This window comes from Syngnathus acus, chromosome 4 (assembly GCF_901709675.1).
Source record: "Syngnathus acus chromosome 4, fSynAcu1.2, whole genome shotgun sequence".
Classification (NCBI taxonomy): domain Eukaryota; kingdom Metazoa; phylum Chordata; class Actinopteri; order Syngnathiformes; family Syngnathidae; genus Syngnathus; species Syngnathus acus.
This window is the reverse complement of record NC_051090.1, coordinates 11,814,059-11,835,656: the sequence shown is the minus strand read 5'-3', so window position 1 is coordinate 11,835,656 and position 21,598 is coordinate 11,814,059. Positions and strand designations below refer to the sequence as shown.

The 21,598-nt window shown below is 42.1% G+C and overlaps 3 long non-coding RNA genes across 3 annotated transcripts in view; 2 read left to right on the top strand and 1 right to left on the bottom strand.

Moving 5' to 3' along the window:
- The window catches only part of LOC119121732, a 76,414-nt gene that overhangs the window by 17,295 nt on the left and 37,521 nt on the right, over positions 1–21,598 (top strand). The window lies entirely within an intron of this gene.
- Positions 4,084–4,518, bottom strand: LOC119121731. The gene is made up of 3 exons (XR_005097747.1): positions 4,456–4,518; positions 4,276–4,354; positions 4,084–4,132 (listed from the first exon to the last, which is right to left on the bottom strand). It is a non-coding gene; the product is annotated as an uncharacterized LOC119121731 (long non-coding RNA).
- On the top strand, positions 12,602–12,883 carry LOC119121722. Its single transcript, XR_005097738.1, has 2 exons — positions 12,602–12,778; positions 12,818–12,883. It is a non-coding gene; the product is annotated as an uncharacterized LOC119121722 (long non-coding RNA).

Sequence of the window (21,598 nt, the reverse complement as noted above, 5' to 3'; positions counted from 1 at the left end):
ATGTAATGTGTCGTCTACTAGTGTTGTGTGACGTCAGAAGTTGAGCGTTGACTTACGTGCTGTATTTCTGTCTGTTGCAGAACCATACACCGCGCACACACACACACCCCACACACCCTTTACACTTTTCATACAATAATCACACACAAGAATCACATTCACACACCCAAAGACTCACCCATGTACACTACACACACCTGCTCTCACATCCTTACGACCAAACATGTGCCTATACCCTTTTGCCATCCGAGCCAACCCCCTATACTAGCAATGGGCAAACTACGGCCCGTGGGCCACATTCGGCCCACGGGGCCGTTTAATCCGGCCCGCCAAACCTGAATAAATTGTATTATTAAACTTTTTTTTGGGTCATTTTCCCTGCAATCACTATGTTTCCCCAATAGATGGGGAAGCGCCCGCCCGCGCATTTACTCCCGGAAGCCATGTCAGACAGCTCGGTGCACACTCACAAGTGCGTGTACGTACTAAGTAGTACGGACCCGGCGCACTCCGCGCTCGATTTCCATCATTGCCGAATTTCGAGTGTGGGCTGTGACGTCAGCATTCTCGTAATTCGCGCGCTGAGATCTCAGATAGTTTTACGCTAATGCCACCCACAAACCTTTCCCTGGAATCCTTCCATTAAAATGAGTGGCCCGAGGAAAAGAAAGGTGGACACTGAGTGCCGAGTGTTTAAAAAAAAGGAGTGGACAATTTGGCTCGACCTCCGTGTGCGAGCAGACGTTAAGCCACATGAACATCAACAACGCCCGACACAGTTCTAGGTTAACGGACCGACACCTCTGCTCTATCCTAAGACTTACCACAACAAATTTTACTCCAGACCATGATGCACTGGCAAAAAAGCGAGACCAACAATACTATTGATTTCTTTATTACTTTATTTAGATGTATTCTTTCACTGATTTTTCAAGATGATGTATTTAGTCAGAATGTTTCCCGTTTGATGTGATTTCGCCTCATTAGATAAACATATTTCATAAATCTGACCTGCTAGTGCTGAAGTGATGGAAACTATTATTCATAATAACAGTGTCGTATTTAATGAGAATCACTGATAGTATTTACCGTGTTTTCCATGCATAATGCGCAAAATTTAACTAATTTATTGTCCTAAAATCTGGGGTGCGCATTATCATGGATACAACAATTTTTGAAGAAAATCTCCCTCGAAATAAAACTTGAAATCACACCTTTCTTCTTGTTTGTTCTCAATCGCGCATCGCATTCAGCCATCCTGCCCAACACACTTAGTCAGTAAAATTCATAATTGACGACACATCGTTTGATGCGATGGTGCAATCCTTGATGGTGTGTTATTGTCAAATATTGTTTGTTTTTTAATCTCCATCACAGACCGGATATCATATGGAGGCCGCCATTACAGTATGCGCAGAACGGATGCGCAAGCGCAAGACACGTCAGCTATATAAAGAGCGAGAGTTCAGTTCTCTACCTATTAGTCTCAATTCACAGTTTAATTAACAGTTTCAATCAGCAAATAACAAAATGCGTATTACAGGTAATATTTTATTTCACAACACTTTGCCTTGTTCCTTTCTTCTCTGCTGTTCACTTCAAACACGCTCCATACGAACACAATGCTCTCGTATCAGACGCTTGCTCGATCACCTGCTCGTTTGCTGTCACAATGTACCCTACACAAATCCGAAACATTTCTTCGCTATCGAGTTTGCTAGCGCATGCGCAGTGATACTGACCGGCAGAATAACATCCGGTTGTTCCCAAAGATGATCTTTTTTCTGAAATAATTTTACGTTTATGGACTTAAGAGTCAAAATTTGGGTGCGTATTATACATGGGTACCGGCTTTTTTCCAGCATAGACATGCCATTTTTAGGGTGCGTATTATGCACGGGGGCGCATTATGCTTGGAAAACACGGTATTTGGTGAAATATTTTTTTTAATGCTGTTAATAAATGCATTTGTTTTCAAAAAGCTTTTTTTTGAATATCCATGCTTTACTACCTACTAAAAGTACAAACCTTTTATGCAATGACCTTTACATGTCATTTCTATTACTTCCCACAAACACTACATCCATCTGCTCCTGGTTCGGCCCCCCGGTCAAAATTCATAACCAAATTCGGCCCGCCACTCAAAGAGTTTGCCGCCCCTGCCCTATACAGTCCTCAGGCTCCCCAACAATAGCGGTAGCAGTTTGCATTATTTTATTGCAATGTTTTTCCTTATTCAGATTTGTTTCAAGACTACAGTCACAGTTAGACTTCACTTTGATGGTTAATGCAGTTATTGCAATTTTGTTGTTTTATCACAGTAGATTGGTTGATTTACATTTCAAAAACCAGAAGCCATTCATTTACAAATGTGATTGCACTTTAGTTTACATATTTAAATGTTCAGACATTAAGATGTGATACAGTTTTTGCATGATTTGAATGAGGCAAAATAACATGCTTTTTCTCTCGAATATATTGTTATAACCCTTTGTTTCAGATGTACTGTAATTATTTTCTGTATAAGAAATAAATATGGTGTTCAAAAAGTCTTTTTTCAAACTTGAGTCTTGAAGAAGAGGGGGTCGTCTTATATTCGGGCCAATACGGTAACTCTCATACTCCTGTTGACCAGCAGGAGGGTTTGTGTGCACATAATGCCTCGAGAAATGAACCTATATGCCAAGGGTGTCAAACTCCAGTCCTCGGGGGCTGCATTCCTACATGTTTTCCAAGTTTCCTTCTTTAAACACTCTTGGTTCAGCCTCACATTCTGCAGGAGCCTCAAAACGAGTTGGTAAATACTTACGCAAAGAGCAAAAAAGTCACTGCAGTCAATTTCTCCCATTTTAACATTTCCACAGCAACAATGCATTGACTTGACAATAACACATCCCATCAATGGGTCAACAATGACAAACTGTTGGATGTTCTTCTGCTCACAACACAGAAGGAAAGGCTGTCCATCCTGGTTCAGATCTCTCAAGGAAGGTCTGCACACGCCAATCTTCAACACATAGAGACATGATATTTTTGTTTTATTTTGCAAGTGCATATTTTTTGTTTAGTGTTATTTTCCATTTTCAACCGATTACCCGAACTCGGATCGCAGGGGCAGCAGCTTCAGCAGGGAAGTCCACACTTCCCTCTCCCAAGTCACTTAGTCCAGCTCATCCCAAGGCGTTCCCAAGCCAGCGTGTTTTTTGTTTATGAGAAAGAAAAACAATGAGCAGTTGACAACTACAAATGACAAGCAGCAATACATTTGCTTGCCACGCGAGCAAACAAACACTGAACATAAGATTCCTGCGAGCATTTTGACATCAAATAGACCAGACATCTCGGCTATAACACGTCTAAAAATGGTCTAAAAGGGTAATAAATATAGACGTCTATATGTTAAAAATTTTAGACGTCTACGGGATAGACCTCTATATGTGAAGGTTTTTTTAGACGTTTATTTAGTAGACGTTCGAATGATGGCTAATAGCTATTAGAGTCTGAACATCTAGACGTCTTCACCTATCGAAGTTTTCTTCAATACATTTAACCTGTGATCCTTACCTTTGTGTAGGTAGTTCCAGGATGTTGTGAAAATGCATTTTATTAGTGATGGTCCAGGGTGTGAAAATTTACATTTTTTAATATAAAAATAGGTTTCAGTCATAGTTAGCTGCATATATAAATACACCTTTTGATGTTAAAATTAACCAAAATGATAATTGAACCTAAAAAAAAAACAATTTCAAACATTCAACCATCACAAATATAAATGTGCAATGTTTTTAAATCATATGTAAAAATATACATACAATATTAAAAAATGGGGGCTATTTTAATAGAACAAAACTACTAAGTTACAATATACTAAATATATACATATATTATGTAGGATATATCAAATAAACAAAACAACCAGCTCAGCGAAACACAAGGGGGAAACAATATAAACATCACTCTTGTGGGGTTTTGATAGCCCCCTTTGCTACTCAGCGCTGGAGCCCGTTTTAATTTTTAAGCCATTGCGGTCCTTGTTTCATCATCCGTGGCCTCTGTGCGTGTCGCCAACAGCTTCCACAAAGTTGAACTCGATGGACATTAGGCACCACCCATTGTAGACCTTGGGATTACTCTGTAAAAGAAATATGAATATGGAAAAAAAAAAAAAAAACTACCTGTGAAATAGTTTTTCCTTAATGTATGTCATGTCAGTCGCACATTTCGAACATAAAGCAATCGCACAGGAACGAACAGACAAGTTTTTATTTTATTTACCAGCGCTATCAGAGCAGTCTTCTTGTGCACCCTCTTTGCACAAGTTTCACCACCACGCATATTGTCATTTGTGTAAAATCTACAACAGAAAGAAATGTCACCATTGAGAGCATCCACCACATCGTAAGCCTTCACTGTTGTCTTTTCTAATCTACAGTACAGATGTCAAACTAATAATACCTGTCTATGGTCTTGGAAACATGCAAGTCTTCAAATCAGCCCCTCCCAACACAAGACTGCTTTATGTCTCAGAAGAGTGGAATTAAGACTAGACAGAATTGACTTATTCTCTTGTAAATCAAGCAAAAAATAACTGAAAAGTCAGTAATTTTGACAGTACAGCAATTAAACCAAACGGAACCCTACAGGTTCCATTTGTAAGCTATCAAGAGTGAAGGGGGGATCACAACATCCAAAATTTTGACTAACCAATTCCAAGCGTAATCATTCTGTCATTCATTCTTGCATCCAGTTTGTCATTTATTTCCTTGAACATCAAGTCAAAGGTCTCCAGGTCTCTACAACCGTCCACTCTCCGCATCACATTATGAATGAGAGTTGAGGCTCCTCAGCCCATGGATTGCCAGAAGGGGCTCCATGATGACCTTCAGAAACTCTGAGAATGTAGAGAAATAGAAATAAAATACTCAAATTACTGCAGCTATGACCTCTTTTTAAATGACTAATGCCTACAAAAAAAACCTCTTACTTTTCCCTGTGATGGGCGTTTCACTCACTTCCTAGCTGTTAAAGATTCAAATGAACCATTTCCCAATGATAAACTTTGCCCTGTTTGAAAAAAAAAAAGATGGCAATTTGTCTGTGCCTTTGAATGTGGTGCAATTTAATTTGGCTGTTGTACATATCCAATCACGTTATTTTAAAATGGTACTGATAAAATTGCTTGTTCTACAAGTTGTTATCCAAATGATGAAAATGTACATGGTAAACCTGGGTTTTATTTTGCACTTTTACATTTGAAAGTCATAAATGCAAGTTCCATATTGAAGATTGCAATTACGACACTTTTTGCATACGCTCGACAGAAGCTAAGCATACATAAATATATTCAAACCAGATTGAAGATTGCAATTACAACATACCGTATTTTTCGGACTAAAAGTTGCGCCGGAATATACGTCGCATTAGCCATAAAATTCACAAAGTGAAAAAAAAAACATATACAAGTCGCTCCGGAGTATAAGTCCCATTTTGGGTGAAATTTATTCGACATAATCCAACACCAAGAACAGACATGAACGAGCAACAACAGGCTAAACGATAGGTATGCTAACGTGACATAAACACAAACGAAGAGCTGAGAACGGGCCTGACGTAACATTCAGAGTTATTCAAATAACTATTACATAGTAAATAACACGTTTATCAAACTATCTGTGTCACTCCAATTCATTAAATCCATCGATCGTCCTTGAAGGAAACGATGCTGCGTATGCGCCGCTGACGTCTAAATATTCAAAATATTCCACAGACCCATATAACGATATAAAGTATATATCAAATAACTATCATATAAACAACAATATCAAACCGTCTGTGTCACTCCAAATCATTAAATCCATCGATCAAATTCCTCGTCCTTTGTCAACACCGCGCATGCGCCGCTGATGTCAGCCTCGTCGTTATTCCACAGATCTAGTATATAACAATATTGTAGCGTTAATAAAGTACCAGGAAAGACGTGGGTTTGGTAAATAATAATAAATTATATTTATAACGCACTTTACATTCGGAGGAATCTCAAAGTGCTACATGGCAAGTAAAAAAAAGAAAACAAAGCAAGGACAAGTATAAAATGGCTCTTTATTTAACAAAACAAGAGTTCAACGAGCCAACAACTACTGAACTGTAACGATAAAAACATATACAAGTTGCTACACGAAATAAAATCTATCAAATAACTATAACAAATAGTTCACCGCCACACGGCCCCAAGCACCGGCGTGGACTTCCAGGCGTGTGGCGGCGTGGACTTCCATCCCCGGAGGTGGCACCTCCAACCACGGAGGTGGAAGAGAGCTCCATAGAATAGGACCGGGCGTGCGTAAAAGCCATGTCCAAGCCCCATCCACCGTCCCCGGACAGCCACCCGGCCGAGCGCCGGCCCCTGACTTCCATCCACGGAGGTGAAAGAGAGCTCCGTAGAGTAGGACCGGGCGTGCGTAAAAGCCATAATAGTTTTTCAAACCTTCTGTGTCACTCCAAATCATTAAATCCTTCAAACTCTTCGTCCTACGTGTCACTTACAAACAAAGCCGCGAATGATGCCGGTAGTACGTGGGGCCCTTTGTCATCTTCGTCATCCCGTGATCAAATACTTTGTCCTTTATGTAAACAACCACCGCGCCGCTGACATCACTTGCAGTTCAAACTACAGTAATCCCTTGCTACATCGCGGTTCGTTTATCATGGTTTCATTTTTTTTTGTTGAAAATTTGTGAAAAAAATCACATAAGTCGCTCCTCAGTATAAGTCGCCCCCCCCACCCAAACTATGAAAAAAAACATGACTTATAGTCCGGAAAATACAGTACACTTTTTGCATATGCGTGACAGTAGCTAAGCATACATAAGTATATTCAAACCACCAATAACAGATCAATTTAAAAAACAACCTTGGTGGAACCACAAATCAACAGACAGAACACGGAAGTACGGCGTCTGCACGGAAGCGCGACGCACTGTGAAGTTCTTGGATCTGACATTCTTTTACACCAAGTTTGGGCTGTGTTCTTATGTTAAAACTCATTCTCACGCCTGCACATGAAGGACTGGAAAATAACCCAAATCAAGAAAACGTAACCGATCTAAGCAGATCGTGAACCCACGGGTTTGTTAGCAGACTGCTAACAGCTGATTCCTTTCGGAAGAAGTTTCTGCTGTAAGGATGCAGCAGAAAAACATCTTGGCACTGGTGGAAGAGGTAAATGCTGAGAAGGACAAGCGGCTTGCCTACCTTGAAAGTCTGGTAGCGGACATCGAGCAATCATCATCATCGGCATCACAGTCTCGAAAGACCATAGATTTCTTGTGTCTGGAGGTTAGGTGTTCTTTGCACAGCGTCTGCTGTGGCTGGCGAGTCCTATCCGTGAGAGGCAGACACGGCCACAGATGTTACAGATGTGGGCCAGACCCGGTGGAGGTGGGGGCATGGTGGCTTGCTGCTTCCTCAATTTCCTTTTCGTTTCTCGATGTTGAGCCAGGGTGATTTCGTAGGTCTGCAGCCCGTTTCGGAGAGCCTGTTGCCATTTGTGGCGATCCTGGGCGACGTCTTCCCAGATGGCTGGGTTGATGTTGAAGGATTTGAGGTCTTGCTTGCAGACATCCTTGTAGCGGAGCAGTGGGCGGCCTACTTGCCTTTTGCCTGATTTTAGCTCTGCATATAAGATGTCCTTTGGCATACGACCATCTTCCATCCGACGGACATGGCCCAGCCAACGGAGACGCCGCTGCTTCAGCAGGGAGAGCATAGTGGGGAGCTGTGCACTCTCCAGGACTGCACTGTCTGTGATCCTGTCCCGCCAGGTGATGCCCAGTATGCGTCTCAGGCAACGCAGATGGAATGAGTTTAGCCTTCTCTCTTGATGTGCATAAAGAGTCCAGGCTTCGCTGCCATACAAGAGTGTACTGACGACACAGGCCCTGTACACTTGCACCTTTGTATGGATGGTGAGCTTGCTGTTCTGCCATACTCTGGGTGTCAGTTTTCCAAAGGTAGAAGCTGCTTTGCCAATCCGGCTGCTGACCTCGGCATCGAGTGACAAATTGCAGGTGATGGTAGACCCAAGATAGATAAAGCTGCTTACAGCTTCCAGTGTGTAGTTGTTGATGGTGATTGAAGGTGGGACAGTAGTCCCCTGGCCCATTGTCTTGGTTTTGTTTAGGCTGATGGTCAGGTTGAAGTCCTGACATGCTTGGCTGAACCGGTCTAGAAGCAATATACATCGAGCAATATACAAGAAGAAATGACATTGTCATCACGGGAATAGCAATCAAACCTATATCTTATGCAAGGGCAGTGACAGCAAGTAACGATGGCTGTGAGCAACATGCAAGCTCAGCCGAGCAACAAGTAGCTGAGTTTCTGCAAACTAAAGGAATAACTATGGACTCCAACCAGGTTGAAGCATGTCATCCACTGCCCAGAAGAAATAATTCAAGAATAAAAAACTCTTGAATCTTGAAGAAACAGTAACGACAAGCCTGCAGTCATTCTGAAATCTGTCAACAGGAAGCACAAAGTTGCACTTCTAAAGCAGGGTAAGTTGCTCAAAGGTACAGACATCTACATAAATGAACATTTGACAAAGACCAATGCGGATATTGCAAAGAAAGCACGTCACTTGAGAAGAATGAAAAAAATACAGAGTACATGGACCAGAAATTGCAAGATATACATCAAGCTTAATGGATCACCAGAAGAGGCCAAGATACTGATGGTGAGGAGTATTGAGGAACTGGAAAAGCTCGAATAAGTATCCTCAATAGAAAATCAACTGGAGTGGACTTGGAACTGAATGGAGGTAACAACACAAAACACAAACATAATGCTCAGGGACACTACTCAACCTACATCAAGCAACAATGGACATGTAACACAGTGGATACAAGAACATGAACAACTCCAACTAACGTTTGATTACAGTGAAAGTAGCACTCTGGACATAGATCAGGACATCGACCCAGACAATAATTTCTTCTCTACCACAAACAACACATTATTACAGCAAATGATCAGTACAATACGGACATCTTAACAAAAGATAAGCTATCTATTATCCATTTCAATAGCCGGAGTCTATATAAAAATTTTAGTAGCATTCGGGATTACTTAAACACATTCAAACAACCATTTAATATAATAACTATTTCTGAGACCTGGATTACGACTGAGAAGGGAATGCACTTTGAGATGGAAGGCTATGAATTCATAGACAACAGACAGAGTAAAGGTGGGGGTGGTGTTGCAATCTATGTTGATTTGAATTTGAAATTCAAGATTGTAGAGGCTATGACACAGGTGGTGGACAATCTTCTTGAATGTCTCACGATACAGATTTGTGTTGAAAAGAAAAAAGACATTATTATAAGCCGTGTCTATAGCGCTCCTGGTTCTAGCATTGAGACATTCACTGAATGGATAGAAAGTGTGATTCTACAAAAAGGCAACAAAAATATTTTTATTTGCGGGGATTATAACATTGATCTATTAAATCCAAATAAGCAACAAAATATTGATGATTTTTTAAATTTAATGCATAGCCTGAGTCTCTTTCCTACAATCACTAGACCCACGAGAGTAACATCACAGAGTGCTACTCTGATAGATAACATATTCACCAATATAATAGAAAACAGGACAACAAGCGGGTTATTAATTACTGATATTACTGACCACCTTCCAGTGTTTACAGTATATGACAATAATTTCAAATCTGAAATTGGGGTGTATAAACAACAAAGAAGAATTAGGACAGATGAGACAATTGCTACTCTAAAACATGAATTAATGGAACAGAACTGGGATGCAATATATAAAGAAAAACATGTAAATAATGCATACCATAAATTGATGACTATATTCACTTCATTATATAATAAGCATTGTCCAATCAAGGAATATAATAAAAAAACTAAATATAAGAACAGTCCATGGTTGACGAAAGGCTTAAGAAATGCCTGTAAAAAGAAAAATTTACTCTATAGGAACTTCATAAAACAGAGAACAGAAGGCGCTGAAGATAAATATAAGAGATATAAGAATAAATTAACTAATATTATAAGATTAAGTAAGAAAGAATATTATAAGAATAAATTAGAGGATAACAAAAATAATATTAAGGGGATATGGACTCTCCTAAACCACATTATTAGAGAAGGTACCGAACAACACAAATTACCTAAATATTTTGTTATAAATGATACTGAAAATTATAATATGGAAGAAGTGACAAACAGTTTTAATCAGTTCTTTGTAAATGTTGGGCCTCAAATAGCAAAAAACATAACGATTCCAGCGCCAGATGTAGGCAACAGAGATAAATTAATAGAAAGGAATCCTCACTCAATGTTTTTGAAGGCAGTTGATGAAAATGAAATCATTAACATTGGAAAACAATGCAAAAATAAAACATCTACCGACTGCAATGGGATTGATGTGATGTTAGTTAAGCAAATCATTGAGGGGATTTCAAAGCCACTTGTGTACATCTGTAACTTGTCATTTTTAACTGGTACATTCCCAAAGAAGATGAAAACTGCTAAGGTCATTCCTCTTTATAAAACTGGGAGCAAACACAACTTTACAAACTACAGACCTATCTCAATATTGCCACGACTCTCAAAAATATTGGAAAAGCTTTTTAACAGTAGAATGGATGGACTTTTGGAAAAACAAATTATTTGCAGAGAACCAATATGGTTTTAGAGTAAATAGATCAACAGCACAGGCATTAATGGAATCAATCAAGGAAATCACAGACGCAATAGACAACAAACGACATGCAGTAGGAGTTTTCATTGACCTCAAAAAAGCTTTTGACACAATTAATCATAATATACTATTCAATAAATTAGAAAAATATGGGATAAGGGGATTAGTATTAGACTGGATAAAGGATTATCTGCGAGAACGGCAACAGTATGTAAAGTTGGGTAATCACTGTTCTGGATATTTAGAAATAGCTTGTGGTGTTCCACAAGGGTCAGTTTTAGGCCCTAAATTATTTATTTTGTATATAAATGACATGTGCAAAGTCTCTAAAGAACTAAAACTCGTCAATTTTGCAGATGACACAAATATCTTTTGTTCAGGTGATAACATCCAACAAGTGGGATCAGTGTTGAATGAGGAAATAAAAAAAATAAAAATGTGGTTCGACTGGAACAAATTATCATTAAATGTAAGTAAGACCAAGTTTATGGTATTTGGCAAAGCGAACATAAAGATAAGAATAGAAATAGATGGGACTGAAATTGAAAGGGTGCAGGAAAACAAATTTCTTGGGGTTATAATAGATGACAGGCTGAGTTGGAAGCCACACATCAAAAACGTAAAGTCTAAAATTTCAAGAAGCATGGCAGTCATATACAAAGCAAAAGAATTACTGGATTATCATTCACTTCGTACACTTTATTGTTCTCCGTAACCGGTCCGTGGTGCAAAAAAGGTTGGGGACCACTGCTCTATACCCTGCGAATGAAAAAACACGCTCACTCCAACTACTCGCAGAAGTAGTTTATATGGGTCACTTCATGCAACATAAAATGGCTTATATTAAAAACGTAAGATGAATAGGTTTCAACCACGTTTAAAAAGTAATGGATGTTAACTTTACCGAACCACCCCCCAACAAACACATACAAACAAACTACTCGCAAAAACATTCTTGAAACATAACAGAGCATGCGCTGTTCAAAATTATTACTCACCAAAATGCACCCCTTCTTTGTCTTACAGAAAAGTAAGTTTGTTTGTTGGGGCAAGTTTTGGTTTCCAAGGGTGTTTTTATTCCTCAACTTCTCTCCCATACAGAGCCGCCTTTTTCACATGTCCGCACGTCACTTTCCTCTCTCTTCATTTTAACCTAACTGATCGCGGTGGTGCCTTTATGGGCAGTCGGAGAAATCAACGCCAACAAAAAAAATACATCCAGCCTAGTTAAGACCATACCAAAGACTATAAAAATGGGACCCATTGCCTCCCTGCTTGGCACTCAGCATTAAGGGTTGGAATTGGGGGGTTAGATCACCAAATGATTCCCGAGCGCGGCGCCGCTGCTGCTCACTGCTCCCCTCTCCCCCAGGGGATGGATCAAAATCACACGGGGATGGGTCAAATGCAGAGGACAAATTTCACCACACCCAGATGCGTGTGTGACGATCATTGGGACTTAAAAAAAAAAAAAAGTCAAAATTTGGGTGCGTATTATACATGGCGGCGCATTATACATGGAAAAAAACGGTAGACTGTTTTAAATGCATTCATGTAAATTCATCAAATATCAAAATACAATTTAACCATATGATGAATTTAATAGTATATTTAATACTCATATGGATGTAAATATCAACCAACCAGTGAATCTCAGGATCTTTTTTAACCATATATATTTACAAACACCTCTTCTATAACATTACGTTTTAGCAGTAAATACTTTCAATACATTAAAATGATGTGACAAATACAAGAAAAAGATGCGTGTTTTTAATTGTCTGTCTCCACTTTATGATTGCCCACAAAGTGTCCATGTATCACACGCACATTCTCTTCCCCCCCCCCCCCCCCCCCGTCTCAATGCCCAATCAGCGCAGCAAGTCATTTGTATTGGCAAAAAGGAGTATTTGTGAGTTTACCGGCTGTCTGTTCAGATCTTTTGTTTCTTTTTGGTACTTTTCTGTATTTGCTTTGTATTCCCGTGCTGCTGGAGGTGATGTTTTTTGCCCATTAGGTCTTTCCTTCTGGCGTCCTTGATTACATTCAGGTGAGTCCGCACACGCTCTGATAGCCTCGATTGACGCAGGTGAGTAGCGCGCGCGCGCTCAGTCAGCTGCCGTTTGCCGCGACAATCAGGTTTCAGAAATAACCACACTTCACCCAGATCAATGGTTGTTTAAAACAAAGCAGTACAATCTCTGTTCATTATTTATACAACCTCCAGCTGGTATATGGTTTAATATTTCATATTTAATGGGTTTAAATTTTAAACCCAAGCCCCTTACGACGAAAAACACAAATGGACTTTGTTTTCCCTTGCCCGGACGCAGGTCACCCCCTCTGGAGCCAGGCCTGGAGGTGGGGCTCGAAGGCGAGCCCCTGGTGGCCGGGCCTTCGCCCATGGGGCCCGGCCGGGCATAGCCCGAAAAGAAAACGTGGGTCCCCCTTCCCATGGGCTCACCACCTGTAGGAGGAACCAAAGGGGTCGGGTGCAAAGTGAGCTGGGCGGCGGCCAAAGGCGGGGACCTTGGCGGTCCGATCCCCGGCTGCAGAGGCTGGCTCTTGGGACATGGAATGTCACCTCTCTGGCTGGAAAGGAGCCCGAGCTGGTGTGTGAGGCAGAAAAGTTCTGACTAGACATAGTTGGACTTGCCTACACACATAGTTTGGGCTCGGGTACAAGCCCTCTCGAGAGGGGCTAGACCAGACATGGGCAAACTACGGCCCACGGGCCACATCCGGCCCACGGGGCCGTTTAATCCGGCCCGCCAAACCTGAATAAATTGTATTATTCATTTTTTTGGGGTCATTTTCCCTGCAATTACTATGTTTCCCCAGTAGATGGGGAAGCGCCCGCCCGCGCATTAATCCCGGGAGCCGTGTCAGAAAGCTCGGTGCACACTCACAAGTGCGTGTGCGCACTCAGTAGTACGTAATAATTTCATCTATCAGTGCCGAATTTCGAGTGTAGGCTGTGACGTCAATAATGACGTAATTCGCGCTGAGTTTTCAGATACAGTGTTACGCTAATGCCACCCACAAACCTTCCCCTGGAATCCTTCCATTAAAATGAGTGGCCCGAAGAAAAGAAAGGTGGACACTGAGTGCCGAATTTTAAAAAAGAGTGGACAATTTGGCTCGACCTACGTGTGTGAGAAGACGTTCAGCCACATGAACGTCAAAAAAGCCCGTCACAGATCTAGGTTAACGGACCGACACCTCGTCTCTATCCTAAGAATTACCACAACAAATTTTACTCCAGACTATGATGCACTAGCAAAAAAGGGAAACCAACAATACTATTGATTTCTTTATTACTTTATTTAGATGTATTCTTTCACTGATTCTTCAAGATGATGTATTTGGTCAGAATGTTTGCCGTTGGATGTGATTTCGCCTCTTTAGATAAACATATTTCATAAATCTGACCTGCAGGCGCTGAAGTGATGGAAAATGTTATTCATCATAACAGTGTCGTATTTAATAAGAATCACTGATAGTAGTTTTTTGGTGAAATATTTTTTTAATGCTGTTAATAAATGCATTTGTTTTCAAAAAGCTTTTTTTAATATCCATGCTTTAGTATCTACTAAAAGTAAAAACCTTTTATGCAATGACCTTTACATGTCATTTATATTACTTCACACAAACACTACATCCATCTGCTCCTGGTTCGGCCCCCCGGTCAAAATTTAGAACCCAATTCGGCCCGCAAGTCAAAAAGTTTGCCCACCCCTGGGCAATAATAATATATTATTAATAATAATAATTGGTTTATTATTTATTCATCGCTCTTTTTATTTATTATTTATTATTTATTATTTATGGTTTGTGCCTTCTTGTTTTTGTTTTGTGTCGCCTACTTGTGTGTCTCGTCACCGTGGGATGGAGGAAACGGAATTTCGGTTTCTTTGTGTGTCTTGACATATGAAGGGATTGACAATAAAGCTGACTTTGACTTTGACTTTGACTAGACTGTCTTCCACTCTGGAGTTGCCCACTGTGAGAGGCGTCGAGCAGGTGTGGGCATACTTATTGCCCCCCGGCTGGGCGCCTGCACATTGAGGTTCACCCCGGTGAACGAGAGGGTAGCCTCCCTCCGCCTTCGGGTGGGGGGACGGGTCCTGACTTTTGTTTGTGTCTATGCACCAAACAGCAGCTCAGAGTACCCACCCTTCTTGGAGTCCCTGGAGGAAGTGCTGGAGAGCGCTCCTTCTGGGGACTCCATCGTTCTACTGGGTGACTTCAATGCTCACGTGGGCAATGACAGTGAGACCTGGAAGGGCATGATTGGGTGGAACGGCCCCCCCCGATCTGAACCCGAGCGGTGTTCTATTATTGGACTTCTGTGCTCGACACGGATTTTCTATAATGAACACCATGTTCAAACATAAGGGTGTCCATGTGTGCACTTGGCACCAGGACTCCCTAGGCTGCAGTTCGATGATCGACTTTGTAGTCATGTCATCGGATTTGCGGCCGCATGTTTTGGACACTCGTGTGAAGAGAGGGGCGGAGCTGTCAACTGATCACCACCTGGTGGTGGGTTGGCTCCGATGGTGGGGGAAGATGCCGGTCCGACCTGGCAGACCCAAATGCTCTGTGAGGGTCTGCTGGGAACGTCTGGCAGAATCCCCTGTCAGGAAGAGCTTTAACTCCCACCTCCGGCAGAGTTTTTCCTACGTTGAGTCCGAGTGGAACATGTTCCGCGCCTCCATTGTTGAGGCAGCCGACCGGAGCTGTGGCCGTAAGGTCGTTGGTGCCTGTCATGGCGGCACTCCCCGAAACCGCTGGTGGACACCGGCGGTAAGGGATGCGGTCAAGCTGAAGAAGGTGTCCTATCGGGCCGTTTTGGCCTGCGGGACTCCGGAGGCAATTGACAGGTACCGGATGGCCAAGCGGAACGCGGCTTCGGCGGTTGCTGAGGCAATAACCCGGGCGTGGGAGGAGTTTGGCGAGGCCATGGAGAATGACTTCCGGACGGCTTCGAGGAAATTCTGGTCCACCATCCGCCGTCTCAGGAGGGCGAAGCAGTGCACCGTCAACACTGTTTACAGTGGGGATGGCGTGCTGCTGACCTCGACTCGGGACGTCGTGAGTCGGTGGGGAGAATACTTCGAAGACCTCCTCAATTCCACCTACATGCCTTCCATTGTGGGAGCAGGGCCTGGAGACTCTGAGGCAGACTCTCCAATCTCTGGGGTTGAAGTCACTGAGGTAGTTAAAAAACTCCTCTGTGGCAAGGCCCCGGGGGTGGATGAGATCCGCCCGGAGTTCTTAAAGGCTCTGGATGTTGTGGGGCTGTCATGGCCGACATGCCTCTACAACATTGCGTGGACATCGGGGACGGTGCCTCTGGATTGGCAGACTGGGGTGGTGGTTCCCCTCTTTAAGAAGGGGGTCCGGAGGGTGTGTTCCAATTACAGGGGAATCACACTCCTCAGCCTCCCTGGTAAGGTCTATTCAGGGTTGCTGGAGAGGAGGGTCCGTCGGGAGGTCGAACCTCGGATTCAGGAGGAGCAGTGTGGCTTTCGTCCTGGCCGTGGAACAGTGGACCAGCTCGACACCCTTGGCAGGATCCTCGAGGGTGCATGGGAGTTCGCCCAACCAGTCCACATGTGTTTTGTGGACTTGGAGAAGGCGTCCAACCGTGTCCCTCGGGAGGTTCTGTGGGGGGTGCTTCGGGAGTACGGGGTGCCGAGCCAACTGATAAGGGTGGCTCGGTCCCTGTATCACCGATGCCAGAGTTTGGTCCGCATTTCCGGCAGTAAGTCGGATTCGTTCCCAGTGAGGGTTGGACTCCGCCAAGGCTGCCCTTTGTCACCGATTCTGTTCATAATTTTTATGGACAGAATTTCTAGGCGCAGCCGAGGCATTGAGGGTGTCCGGTTTGGGGACCTCAGCATCGCGTCTCTGCTTTTTGCAGACGACGTGGTGCTGTTGGCTTCTTCAGGCCGTGATCTCCAGCTCTCACTGGGGAGAGGGAAGTCTGGGAGTCCCTCCTAAAGCTGCTGCCCCGCGATCCGACCCCGGATAAGCGGAAGAAGATGCATGGATGGATTTAAATTTGTCGTCTATTATAGGTCTATATATAGACCTACAAACCGGATTCGGTTGAAGTTGGGAAATTGTGTAAAATGTAAATACAAACAAAATACAACGATTTGAAAATCCTTCTCAACCCATATTCAATTGAATACACTACAAAGACAACATATTTAATGTTCAAACTGATCAATTTAATTGTTTTTTGCCAAATAATAATTAACTTAGAATTTCATGGCTGCAACACGTCCAGTAGAAGTTGGGAAAGGTGGCAAAAAATACTGAGAAAGCTGAGAAAAGCTCATCAAACACCTATTTGGATCATCCCACATGTGATCAGGCTAATTGGGAACAGGTGGGTACCATGATTGGGTATAAAAGGAGCCTCCCCAAACATGCTCAGTCATTCACAAGCAAGGATGGGGCGAGATTCACCACTTTGTCCACAACTTCGTGAGAAAATAGTTGAACAGTTTAAGAACAACATTTCTTAAAGCAAAATTGCAAGGAATTTAGGGATTTCAACATCTACGGTCCATAATATCATCAAAATGTTCAGAGAATCTGGTGAAATCCCTGCACGTAAGCGCCACGGCCGGAAACCAAGACTGAATGACCGTGACATTCGATCCCTCAGACGGCACTGCCTTAAAAACCGACATGAGTGTGTAAAGAATATCACCAAATGGGCTCAGGAAAACTTCAGAAAACCACTGTCAGTAAATACAGTTCGTCACTACATCAGTAAGTGCGGGTTAAAACTCTACCATGCAAAGCAAAAGACGCTTATGAACAACATCCAGAAACGCCGCCGGGTTCTCTGGGCCCGAGCTCATGTCAAATGGACTGATGCACAATGGAAAAGTGTTTTGTGGTCTGATGAGTCCACTTTTCAAATTGTTTTTGGAAACACCGGACGTCGTGTCCTCCGGACCAAAGAGGAAGCGGACCATCCGGACTGTTATCAACGCAAAGTTCAAAAGCCAGCATCTGTGATGGTATGGGGGTGCATTAGTTCCCATGGCATGGGTGACTTACATTTTTGTGAAGGCAACATAAATGCTGAAAAGTACATACAGATTTTGGAGCAACATATGCTGCCATCCAAGCGACGTCTTTTTCATGGACGCCGCTGCTTATTTCAGCAAGATTCTGCGCGTGTTACAACAGCGTGGCTTCGAAGTAAAAGAGTCCAGGTCCTCCCCAGGCCCGCTTGCAGTCCAGACGTGTCTCCCATTGAAAATGTGTGGCGCATTATGAAGCGTAAAATACCACAGGGAAGACCCCGGACTGTTGAACAACTGAAGCGGTTCATCAAGCAAGAATGGGAAAGAATTCCACATGAGAAGCTAAGAGAATTAGTCTCCTCTCTTCCAAAACGTTTATTAACATGTTATTAAAAGGAAAGGTGATGTAACGAAGTGGTAAACATGCCCTTTCCCAACTTCTACTGCACGTGTTGCAGCCATGAAATTCTAAGTTAATTATTATTTGAAAAATAAACTTTGAGTTTGAGGATTAAATATTTTGTCATTGTAGTGTATTCAATTGAATATAGGTTGAAAAAGATTTTCAAATTATTGTATTTTGGTTTTATTTACATTTTACACAATTTCCCAACTTCAACCGAATCCGTTTTGTAATTTAGACGTCTATTTTAGGTCTACATATAGACGTAATTTAGACGTCTATTTTAGGTCTATAAAATAACCTAAAATAGACGTCTATATCAGGTTACAGAAATAACCAATTCACATGTACGGATCAATATGGTTGTTAAACACAAATCCAAACTTCTTTACATTATTTATACAACTTACAGCTGGTTCAGACTTTAAAATTTCGAAATATGATCATATTTGATGTTTTTAATTTAGACGTCTATTTTAGGTCTATACCGAGACCGATTTTAGACGTCTAAATTAGGTCTATACATAGACCAGACGTCTAATAGATGTCTATGGCTGACAGGGATAGTACATATTAGGGGTGTAACGATTCATCGATACACATCGATTAATCGATATAATGCTCTACGATTTATTGGCATCGATGCTAAACGTAAACATCGATTTATATCGCCGTGTTTGACCTCGGACATTAGACGCGACTTTATTTTGAAATCCAGTTCATTGTTGCTTGCTTCCTCTTTCCGGGAGCAGTACGCGGCGTGCTGTGTTGTGAGCAGAGCAGGCACGTGAAAGGGGAGCCGACAAATACGCTGGTGCTATGGCTAGTGTCCAAGAAGACGAGGAAATTCGCTCCCCTTTGGGCTTCAAGTCATTCGTTTGGAAGCACTTTGGTTTCCAAAGAAAAGATGGCTCAACGGACAATTAAAATTATTGTAAATAAATAGTTCAGTAATGCACTTTAAAGTTAATGGTATTACAAAAAAAGAAAGAATATTCATTTTTCTTTACTTATATGAGAAAAAATATAGGAATTTGATAAAGTTCAGTGTTAAAATAAGCACTTTGTATACTACAATACTCTTGTAATTTCCTAAATAAAGAGTTCGCAGTACCTTGTTGATTTTGCGTATGAATTGTTATAAATCAGGATATTGTTCTATATTTTTTATTTAAAAAAATAAATAAAATAAAAATATCGATCGTGGAGCACTATATCGTGATGTATCGTGAATGAATCACAGCAGGCTTTAAGATATCGGCAATAATCGTATCGTGATCCTTTGTATCGATATGATATCGTATCGTGACAAAACCCGCGATTTACACCCCTAGTACATATAGATACATGACTGTATTCTCTCGAGCATACCAAGTTGCAGGGCTGTGGACTCGGTCGGATTTTTGCACCGAGTCCGAGTCCGGCCTCTTGACCGCGAGTCCGAGTCCGAGTCCTAGTCCGAGTCCGGCTGTCCATTTTTTTCTGTTAATTCATGTGACTGCTTAGTCTTTATTCAAGGCTAATTTAGATCAAAATCTAAATAATTACAACAGTTTTGTGATGGCTTTGTCTTTATTAAACATATAAACGAATACAATAAACAGATACTTTCAAGTTTTAATCATTAATTACACCATTATAGCTCAGACATTTATCTAAACACAAATAATTAGTGACGACCCCACAACTATCGAAACACATCAATGATATAAGCTGGGTGACATAATCGTCCTTGACATTGGTACATAATGTAAACATTAGCCTAAGTGCAACTCAACGTGGCCGCATTGATCGTAACTTACGCTCGGTCTTGTACGTGCACGCACGCAGGCAGGCAGGCGCGGCCGCGCACGCAACAACTAAATTTGTCTTCATAACAAGCAAGCAGGGCTGTGGACAGTATTCCTACGCGCATTCTCAGCAGCATGATGAAAATAAAATTCAATAACGTCACTGAGGCATATTTTAACGAACTCCACTTCATTGTATGGCTTTTTAGCCCGTGCAATGTTCCAAGCCAGTTGAAACAATGCAAGTGTGACAGTCTCTGAGTGCTTCGTAATTTTTTTGAAAAACTGTACCTATTTTTCTGCCTGACTTTTCAAAGTCTCCAAACTTGTGCTTGCGAAATTCAGTCCCTTTTGCAAAGTCCTTATCGATATTGGCATGAAGTGAGCTGAAGTGGCGCTGACCATTTGAAGCTTTTAAATGCGCCAATGACGTCCGACATATCAGGCAGAATGGCTTGCCATAGCGTTCAACAAAAAACAACTTTAACTCTGTTAAAAACGTCCTGTGTTCATCGTCATATATTCGTTTAGCTGTGCATTTTTTCCTTGCCATTTTGGCAAGCGTCTTGTCAGCTTTTCTGGACCTAATGGGCCCCCGTAGTCACAGTCGCCATTCATTAAAAAGCCAGCAAAACCAATCGCTCTGTTTGTCCCTCCTCCTTTGCGGGATTTCCCCTCACGCGCATGCGCGTTTGACCGGTTGGCGAGGTGGCGGCCGACAAACGCCGGCGGCGCTCAATGCTGTCAAGTTCTTTTTCAAACTTGATCGTAAGCAAGGCTGTGGACAGTATTCCTACGCGCATTCTCAGCAGCATGATGAAAATAAAATTGAACGTATTTTTTTTATTGTCGGACTCGGTGGACTCAAAATCAGCACCGAGTCCGAGTCCGGCAAAAATTGACCGAGTCCGGCCGAGTCCGAGTCCACAGCCCTGCCAAGTTGTACCACTGCTACGCATTTCAAGCAAAACTCTTCAAAGACCTGTAAGGACTCGAGTAGTTTGGTTCAAGTGGGAAACAAAGAGTCACATACATCATCTGGATAATGAGACAATGAGTAGCTTAATTGTTAAGGAGTGAAAATGATAAAATCAACGCTCTGGCATGCATGACGATTTACTCTCTGAATTAAAACTCACTCTTTTTGAGGAATTATCATCTTGGAGTTATAATGACACAAACAACAGCTAAATTGACTAGATTTCCATTCCTGAAAATCTAACACTTTTGATTTTGCTGTGTAGAATACGTGTCTGCAGTATTATTAGTCAGTGGCCTAGTGGTAGAGTGTCCGCCCTGAGACTGGAAGGTTGTGGGTTCAAATCCTGGCCGGGTCATACCAAAGACTATAAAAATGGGACACATTGCCTCCCTGCTTGGCACTCAGCATTAAGGGTTGGGATTGGGGGTTAGATCACCAAATGATTCCCGAGCGCAGTACCGCTGCTGCTCACTGCTCCCCTCTCCCCCAGGGGATGGATTAAAATCACACGGGGATGGGTTAAATGCAGAGGACAAATTTCACCACACCCAGATGTGTGTGTGTGACGATCATTGGGACTTTGACTTTAACTTGCGCACACGTGCACGTCGTGTACGTGTAGTGGCCCAAAGTGGGAAAA